Source organism: Marmota monax, unplaced genomic scaffold (genome assembly GCF_021218885.2).
Source record: "Marmota monax isolate L192 unplaced genomic scaffold, Marmota_monax_Labrador192_F-V1.1 WCK01_AAM20220418_F8-fsc00010, whole genome shotgun sequence".
Lineage (NCBI taxonomy): Eukaryota > Metazoa > Chordata > Mammalia > Rodentia > Sciuridae > Marmota > Marmota monax.
This window is the reverse complement of record NW_026692321.1, coordinates 450,897-461,038: the sequence shown is the minus strand read 5'-3', so window position 1 is coordinate 461,038 and position 10,142 is coordinate 450,897. Positions and strand designations below refer to the sequence as shown.

At 48.1% G+C, this 10,142-nt stretch overlaps 1 pseudogene; it reads left to right on the top strand.

Annotated features, from left to right (window-relative positions):
• Positions 1-3,217: 3,217 nt before the first annotated feature.
• Positions 3,218-3,921, top strand: LOC124090847 (chromobox protein homolog 3-like; annotated as a pseudogene).
• Positions 3,922-10,142: the final 6,221 nt, after the last annotated feature.

The window sequence follows — 10,142 nt, the reverse complement described above, 5'->3', positions numbered from 1 at the left end:
TGCTATAGGAAAAACAGAGAGAGATAACACAAAGTCTGTGGACATCACCCTACAAGGGGGTCTCACTCCATATCACTCTAGGACACTTTGGCAGGTGAAGACTGTGCCCTAAAATGGCCCACACATATGAGTGAAAAATAAATCCCTTCCAAGAAATGCATAAAACCCAACAAATGAATACAAGAAACATGAAAAAGCAAGCTAACACTATACCTCACAGATGTCATAAATCATCATCAAAAGACCCCCAAAACACTAAAGGGATGAAATATCAGAAAAGGAATTCAAAAGAATCATTATAAAAATGATCAATGAATTCCAAGAAAACACATAAAAACAACTGAATGAATTAAGAAAGTCAGTATAATATGAATGAGAAATTTAATAAGGAGATAGAAAAGTTTTAAAAGAAACAAATCTTATAGATTAGATTAAAGACACAATACATCAAATAAAATGTTCAGTTGAAAGAATCTCTAATAGAGTAGAACATGTTGAAGACAGATTCTCAGAACTGGAAGACAAAGTGGTGAGTCTTGAACATATATACAGTATTAAAGAAAAAAAATAAGCAACCATTATCAGAATATACAAGAACCCTAGGACAACATGAAGATACCAAATTTAAGAATCATTGGAATTGACGAGGACTGTGAGATCTGGGCTAATGGAATGGATAAACTCTTCAAGGAAATAATAACAGAAAAATTCCCAAACCTTCAGAATGAGATGGACATCCAGATACAAGATGCATCTAGAATGAGGATAGAATTTTAGAAGCCTCAAGAGAAAACTGTAAGATCACATTTAGAGATAAACCAATCAGAATCACTTCTGATGTCTTAGCACAAACTTTTCAAGTCCTGAAAGAAAATAACTGTCAACCAAGACTGCTATATCCAGCAAAGCTATCATTCAAAATCAACAATGAAATAAAAATCTTCCAGGATAAGCAGAAACTAAAAGAATTCATGACTACTAAACTAGCACTACAGAACTACTTAAAGAAACACTGCATACAAAAGAAATCAAAAACCTCAGAGCTCACAAAATAACAAATGTCATTTGAAAAATAGCTAAGCAAATGAGAAATAGGACCAAATTAAACATGGGAAGTAAATCAAAATGTCAGGAATTAATAAACATCTGTCTATAAGAACATTAAATGTAAATGATCTCAACTCTCCAATTAAAATACATAGGCTGGCAGAGTGGATTTAAAAACCAGACTCAACTATATATTGTTTGCAAGAGGCTTACCTTACAGGCAAAGACAGCCCCCGGCTGAAAGTGAAAGGATGGAAATTTATATACTATGTGAATGGAGTTCAAAAACAAGCAGGAGTAGCTACTCATACTGATAAAGCAGATTTAATCAGAAGAGACAAAGAAGGTCACTTCATATTGGCAAAGGGAGCAATCCAGTAAAAAAGATACAACAATAAGAAATATTTATGCCTCAAATGCCTCAAGAAATTACATAAAAGAGACAACTCAAATTAAAGCCCCTGATAGGCCCAGTACAACCATATTGGATGATTTCAACACAACTCTCACCATTAGATTTTAAGTCATCAGACATAAACTCAGTGAAGACTCCTTGGACCTAAAAAATATTATAAATCAAATGGACCTAGCAGACATCTATAGATATTTCATCCAATAATAGCTAAATATACCTTCTTCTCAGCAGCTCAATGAGCCTTCTCCAAAATACACCATATTTTAGCCCACAAGGCAACTCTTAGAAACACAATAAACAAGATATAATTCCTTGCATCTTATCAGATCATAATGGAATGAAATTAGAACCCTACAGAAACTATAAAAACACATGGAAATTGAACAATACTCTTTTGAATGATCAATGAGTGATACAAGAAATCAAGGGAGAAATTTAAAATTCTTGGGCTCAAATAAAAATAGTGACACCTACCAGAACCTCTGAAGGCAGTTCTAAGAGGAAAGTTTATAGCTATGAGCGCCTACATAAGAAAATCAGAAAGATCCCAAATAAACATCGAATGGTGCTTTTCAAGCCCCTTGAAAAAGAAGAACAAACCAATTCCAAGACCAGTAGAAGGAAGGAAATAATCAACAGCAGACAGAGCGAAATCAATCAACTTGAAAATTCAAAAAAACAAAGAATTGGTTTGTTGAAAAGATCAACAAGATTGATAAGCCCTTGGCCAAACTGACAAAAGAAAAAGAAAGACAAAGTGAAATTATAGATGAAAAAGGAAAAAACACCATGAACATCTTAGAAATCCAGCAGATCATTAGGGGCAATTTTGAGAACTTATACTGCAATAAATTGGAAAACCTAGAAGAAATGGATATTTTCTAGACAAATATGATCTGCTAAAACTGAATCAAGAGAATGCAGGAAACCAAAGTAGACCAATAACTTGTCATGAGATATACAAGCAATAATAAAAGGCATTCCAACAAAGAAATGCCCAGGACCAGACGGATTCTAAGCTGAATGCTACCAAATCTTTAAAGAAGAACTTATGCCAATACTCCTTAAAGTAGTCCATGAAATAGAAACAAATGGAACACTTCCAAATTCACCCTATGAAGCCCATATCACACTCATGTCCAAACCAGATAAGTACATCAAGGAAAGAGAACTACAGACCAATATCCCTGATGACTCAGATGCAAAAAAAAAGATACTTAGTAAAACATTAGCAAATAGTATTCAACAACATATTAAGACTATACACCACAACCAAGTTGGTCTTATTCCAGAGATGCACGGATGGTTCAGTACACACACATCAATTAATGTAATCCATCACAGTAACCGGACTAAGGACAAAAACCACTTAGTCATCTCAATAGATGCAGAGAAGGCCTTCAACAAAATTCAACACCCACTCATAACAAAAACACTGAAAAACTAGGCATAGAAGGAATCCACCTCAACATCATGAAGACTGTGTATGAAAAACCAAGGCCAACCTCACAGTAAATGAGGAAAAACTAAAAACATTTCCTTTAAAATCTGGGACAGGACGAGGATGTCCACTCTCGCCACTCCTATCTAATACAGTGTAGAAATGCTAGCAAGGACAACTGGACAAGAGAAAGAAATGGGAGGAATAAGAACAGGAGAGGGAGCTTGAGGCACGCAGGGCTGCAGACGCTGCAGATGGTGACCCGGAGCGTCGGAGGTGGTGATCACAGCTCCTCAAGTCCGCAACTTAAAAAAATGGCCTCCTATCAGACTACATTGCAAAAATGGGAACGAAACAGGATGGAAAGAGTAAAAAAGCTGAAGAGGCAGAGCCTGAAGGATTTGTGGTAGAAAAAGCTCTAGACTGGCGTGTAGTAAATGGAAAGGTGGAATACGTTCTGAAGTGGAAGGGACTTAACAGGTGCTGACAATACTTGGGAACTGAAGAAGATCTAGATTGTCCAGAGTTGATTGAAACATGTCTTAATTCTCAAAAAGCTGGTAAAGAAAAAGATGGAACCAAAAGAAAATCTTTGTCTGACAGTGAATCTGATGATAGCAAGTCAAAGAAGAAAAGAGATGCTGCTGACCAACCAGGAGGCTCTGCCAGAGACTTGTTCCTGCACGAGTGATTGGTGCCACAGACAGCAGTGGAGAATTGATGTTCTTTTAAAATGAAAAGACTCAGGGCTGGGGATGTGGCTCAAGCGGTAGCGCGCTCGCCTGGCATGCGTGCAGCCCGGGTTCGATCCTCAGCACCACATACAAACAAAGATGTTGTGTCCGCCGAAAACTAAAAAAAAATAAACATTAAAAATTTAAAAAAAAAATGAAAAGACTCAGAGGAGGTCGACTGGGTGCTGGCAAAAGAAGCAAATATGAAGTGTCCTCAGACTATAATTGCTTTTGATGAAGAGAGGCTACCTTGGCATTCTTGTCCAGAAGATGAAGCTCAATAACTATTTGCATTGATGTATATATATATATATACGTGTGTGTGTGTGTGTGTGTGTGTGTAAATAATATATATAAAATCTGACTCTTGGTTTTTGATTTACTAGTTTGAAAAAATAAGTACATTCTAATGAAAATCAAGTTTGATATGTTGGTTTTGAAAGTAGTATTGGGGAGTTGTTGGGTTTTATTTCTTTGTTTTGCATCAGTAGCACTAGTTATTTTGAACAAATAAAAGCTTTCTGTAGTTGCTTCCTTTAGCAAAAAAAAAAAGAACAGGAAAGGAAGAAGTCAAATTATCACTGTTTGCAGATGATCTGATGCTATATCCAGACAATCAAATAAAACTCCACCAAAAGATTGCTAGAGCTCATAAACAAATTGGGCAAAGTTAGCAGGTTACCAAATCAACATACGAAAATCAAAGCTTGGGGCTGGGGTCGTGGCTCAGTGGCAGAGCGCTCGCCAGGCATGCGGGAGGCACTGGGTTCAATCCTCAGCACCAGATAAAAATAAATAAATAAATAAATAAAGGTATTGTGTCCATCTACAACTGAATTTTTTTTTAATCAATAGCTTTCCTATATGCCAATAATGAATCTGCTGAGAAAAACAAATTAAGAAAACAACTCCATTCACAATAGCCTCCAATAAAATAAAACACCTAGTGCCAAGTCTAAACAGGGAGGTGGAAGACGTCCACACCACAGGCCGTCTCAACGCTGCCCACTTCGGTCTCCACCCAAAACCTCACTCAGTGAAACATTTCTGATCGGGGAAGAGAGGGTGGAAGGAAGGAAGGAGGACGGAAGAGGAAGGATGGGAAGAAGGGAGGGAGGGAGGGAAAGAGAGGACACGTCCCCTGGGCGAGGACGGCTTCCCCTGGAAATGCGTGACGAGCTCTGCCCCACACTGCCCAGTGCCGGGGGCTCCCTTGGCCCAGGCCACCAAGCAGACAGACCTTTCCAAACTTGGCACAGACATCGTCCCTGGTCACCAGAGCTCGACTGCATGTGGCCTGTTTCCCAACTGGATGCACCTGTCTGCAAGCTCTCCAGTGTGTGTGTGGATATTTATAGAGACAACCTCAAAGCCATTGGCACATTTTCAAGGCTGATATTCACTTGGAAACATCTCTTTTAATTGGAAGAAATGAATTTAATTTGGGGAGAAAAACTCGCCATCCACTCTCTCCTCCGCCTCTCTGGAGTCCCTGTCCCTCACCTCACCAGACCTGCGAGCTTCTCCAGGGACACAGAGCCATGAGGCCCTTTACGGCCACTTCCAGGAACTATTTCCTTATGCTCTTTCTCATTCTCTTGGCAAAGCTCCACCTGCAGAGAAGACTCTGCTGCTCGAGTGTGTTTAAACTGTGTTACACTGAGATAAAGAAAAATAAACAGCCCCTGTGACCTGCCGCAGAGGAGCCCCAGTGGAGGAAGTCCCAAGGCGGGCCCCACTCCCAGCCCAGCTTCACAGAGACAGCGGGGTCTGCTCCTCCCTGGCCTCCTCTCCCTCTCCACTGCGGTCTTCAGGCAAGAAAGAAGGCCTCTAAAGAAGAGTCCCTCTGCTGCCAGGACCCACCAGGCACACAGACAGGCTCAGCGCTGGCCATGGCATCTAGTTCCACGTGTGCCACTTAAATTTAAATCCAGTGACTTCCAAAATCCAGGCCATTCTCCTAGGTGTGTGCCCAGAGCTCCTGGTGGCTGGTAGCTGCCAAGCTAAACGGCCCAGGGGGGCACTCCATGGCTGCAGAGAGCTCCCCTAGGCAGTGCGGGCGGCCGCTCGAGTTCTCTTTGCATTATAGGACAGCACCCATTCTTTTAACACCCATTTCACTAATGACCTTGAAATAGTACCAGAATTTAGTAGTGGTCCCAGAAGACTTCGACATCCTCTCACTGATGTAGGAAGCCCTCAACGACACTACAAAATCGCCTACTTCACTACCGCCTCCTGCACTGGAGACCTGTTAGGCACCTGAGGCACAGGTATCTAATTGTCACAGGTCTGTGCTCGGTCTGTGTCACTGTCCTACGCTCCCGTGAAGGGGAACTCAGGGGCCCCTCTGAGTGCAGCACTGGTGCTTTCCTGGGCCCTGGGTCGCCACCCTGGGCTGTTCAGAGTCCGCTAACACCCACCTCACGGCTCTGACGGCCACTGTCACTGCAGCACAGGCAGCTGTGAGTGCTGTGTATTCTGGTGGCCTTGGCTTATGGACACCGACATTCAAATTTTAGCCACTCAACCATTTAAACTGTGCAAAAAGCTATTTTCAGCTTCTGCCCTGTCCAAAAGTCAGCAGGCTGAATTTGATCCATAGACCACAGTTGGCCAGACACCACTCTACTCTGTACCAAACCTTAAGACACACAAGATGCCCCTCGGCGTCCACTTCTGCCCATCTTCCAACATTACTGTGGTCTCCTGTGTGCAGAGAACTCTGCCAGGTGCAAGGAGCAAAGGTCAGTGAGATTCAGGCACGGCCTCAGGGGAAGGGTGCCCAGGGAGCCCGACGGCAGGCACAGGGCCGGGCAGGGCCACCAAGCTCCACGGGGGCACCACCACACCAGTTCACCCGCTGAGGCCTGGGACTCCTGGAGAAGGTGACACGTTGGGAGGCTGGAGAGGGGTCAGCTGCCCTGCGGGAGGGAGCCTGCTATCCAGACAGAAGGGGCAGTAGGAGCCAGGTGGGCCCCAGAGGAGGGGCAGCACACACTGCAGTCAGGGAGGGACTGCCAGGTGTTCCCTGCAGACCACCGGGCCACCCAGGACAGGGCGGAGCAGACAGAGACAAGATCAGGAGCAGGAGAGCAGTTTGGTAGACGATGTGGGGATCCAGTCAAGAAATAAGGAGGAGGGTGAGGAGGAGCCGCTCCAAGCCACTAGGAGGAGGACGGAGGGGAAACAGGGAGGAGCTGGGTGATGTCCAGCCCTTGGGCTGGTGCCTCGTGGTGCACTGGGCACACGGAGGAGGAGAGGCACTCTGGGCACTAAGGATGGCAGAGACTGGAGTCTGGGCAGGAGGCACAGTTGGAAGTCAGAGGCCTACCTGAGGGAGCAACTGAGGCCGGGAGTCGGTGAGGTCGCCCTGAGAGAAGGTGGGCATAGAAAGGCCAGGCCAACCCTGAGATCAACCAGAGACCATCAGAGTGGCCACGCCCCAGGAGAGGGAGGGACACTCCACCACTCAGGGGAAGGAGAGTTTGGAGGAGAATGTGACCTGATCCTGGGCTTTGCCAGAACTGCCATTCAAGCCGTTCCTGCAGAAAAAGTGGAACCGATGCCCTGGGTCTCGGTCCAGTCCCACCACATGAGGTTCCCGGGTTACACAACAGGTTTCCCGCGATGTCCCTGAGGAGGGTCTGCATCACAGGCAGCGGGGCAGCCTCTGCCGGCTCTTCCAAGCACAGTGAGAGCTACAGTGGGGAGCAGCCCAAGAGGAGAAGGTGGGGGGTGATGGACATGCAGTCAGAGCAGGGTCACCTCCTGGACCATTGTGCAGCTCCAGGTGCTGCAGGGGGTAGTGTCTCATGGGTGAGCGAGTCACAGCTCACGGCTAGGTGACCACCAGGCCAGGAGGAGGAAAAGAGGCAACTAGCCAGCTGTCATCCGAAGGCTCCTGGCCTGAGCAAGAAGGGACATCCCTCTCCCCTGTCACCCTGCCCTCTCTGCCCTGTGACCCCTCCACTCGAGTTGCTGAGCTCTTTGCTCTAGCTTCCTCTCTCCAGCCGCTGCCCGGTCACCCTGCGGTTCCACTGCTGCCCCGCTGTGGCCTGAACACCTGAAAGCCCAGCCTGCACCCTGGGCCATGGCCTCCAGAGGGGCAAGGAGCAAGGCAGAGTCAGGCCCTGCTCCACTGCCCAATGCATGGTCAGCATCCCACCCTGGCCATGGCAGCCACCTGGTGTCCTGGAAAAGCCTAGCTCAAGACACGGGAGCATCACTGTCCCTTCCTCCCCAGGAAGTGCCCCAGGATGCCCGGTGCACCTTCCAGGTGGGGGACCAGGAAGTGCAGCCCCCATGCTGTTGGCAGTTCCGTGAGAAGAAAACTGGCTTTGCCGGAGCTTCACACAAGGGCCTAATGGACCTGTGTCCAGAGTCAAGGTCCCGGGCCCTGACCTGCACGGGGAAAACTCAACATCCCACCAGCTCAGCGGGATGTGCAGTGTGTCTGGTATTTGTTAAGTCAAAATGAAAGCACATGGTCCGTCGATGTCTAGCTGCACTCTGGATCCTCTTCCACACACACTTTAGAGACCATCCTCCCAAGAGCCAGGAAAACGGAGCGGGAGGTTTCTGCAAGTTCGCCCACAGTTGGTCCCGGGCCTGATGTCAGCCCCCGCAGCCCCAGAAAATGAAAAATCTGAGAATCTGTAATTTGCCCAGATGAGAAAACAGAGGCTCCAATTGGTGAGGTGCCCATTTCACACTCTTCCGGGTGGCAGAACCAGGTGTGGCCTTCTCCCCACCTGGTGTCACCACAGAACAGAGCGTCGGGCCAGATGAAAAGGGCCCAGCAGCCCTAGAAGTGAAGGCGGTTCTGAAAAGCATCTCCACGGAGCCGCCTTCCCCGAGCAGCCACCAGGGGGGCGCAGCCGGCCGCAGCACGATTCAACCCAGCTGGCTGGACCTCAAAGCACCGGAGCCACAATCCTAGAGAGCCCTGCCTCCTTGGAGCCATGGTTCCAAGGTTTCCTTTTAAAGAGCTCATATTGACACAAGACTAGAGCAGAGAGTCACTGCCTGCCAAGGAGCCCACCCTTAGACACAGCAGCACTTTTTCCAGGCCACTCTCTCCACGGTCCTTCCTGCCAACCACAAGTGCTTCTGCAGACAGGCCAGGGGGTTAGTCTCTAAGCGCCCCTGCCCTAAAGGCAAGATCCACTGATGGCCGAGTCTGCTAGGAGCCTATGCTGAAAACTGAGGAGGATGCAAAAATAAATTAAACTCACCCTGCCTTCAGAGAATTGAGGAAGCGTGGCGGGGGCACTGGGGAGGCTCCGAGGGGCCTGTGTGCACTGGGGCTTCGGCCCAGGGAGGAGGTGCAACAATGAACTGCACGAGGACCCAGCAGAAGCACAGTGCTGCCTGGCTCCTGAGACCGAACCAGGGGCAGGGGCAGGGGCAGGACAGCCAGAGACAGACAGGCTGTGCCTCTGTCCATCACACTTCTCCTGTGTGTATGTTTCCTACTCGAGTGGGTGTGATGTTAAATGAATCGGACCCACACACTCAGTTACCTGCCTCGGAGTTCACAGCCAGGGAGGAGAAACCAGGAGCACACCACCAAGACCTCATGGCATAGCACGATGAGGCCTGGGTTGACCGCACACGGCACATATGCTGGGCAGACTCCCTGCCACCTGTGTCCCCACGCATGGCAAGGGGAACCTGCACATGTAATTAAGGCCACTGACCACGAGTAGGCAGGACCTGGGTCACCCCAGGAGAGGGGCAGTCTGACCTTGGCAGCAGAGGATTTCCCCTGGCTGCGGTACCAGAGCAGCAGACAGAAGAATCAAAACCAGCTGGAATCACACTGAAAAGAGAAGCACCCGGCAGGTGGTGGCTGGCTGTGAGGCGTGGGGCTCCATGCAGGAGCCCAGGAGAGGCCTGGGGAGACCAGGGCAGCCCCTGCTGATGGTCAGCAAGGAGATAGAGCCTCAGGCCCACACCCCAGGACCTCCTAGTCAGAGCCCAGCCAGCCTGACCTTGATCTCAGCCTTGTGAAACCCAAAGCAGAGAACCCGGCGGAGCCTCCTGAATCCCCAACCTAAGACTGGAAGATTATTAATCTGGTTAAGACACTGATGCCTTGGGCAACGCAACGGAAGACACACACCCATACTTGTCCACCCAGACGCAAGCCAGGAGAGCCACCGTAACCCAAGAGCACTGAGAGAGACAAAAAGCTTCAGGCTGCTGGAGAGACAAAGCCGGTCAGCTTCCCTCCAGACTGGCGGCACCTTTCCCGCTCATTTTACACCTGCAGGAGCCAGTGTCCTGGGCCCCCGAGCCTGAACCCCAGGGAAGAGCCCCAGGAACACAGTCCCTGCCCTCGTGCACACCCTGGTGCCAAGGAAGCACCCTGGAGATCCCTGAAATCACCCTGCGGCTACTCTGTTCTACAAAGTGGTCACAGCTCCGTGAATGTCATGCTGTGAGCCCCTGCCGCAGTCTGGCTGGGCACAATCAGGAGCCACTTGTCAAAAGAAACTAA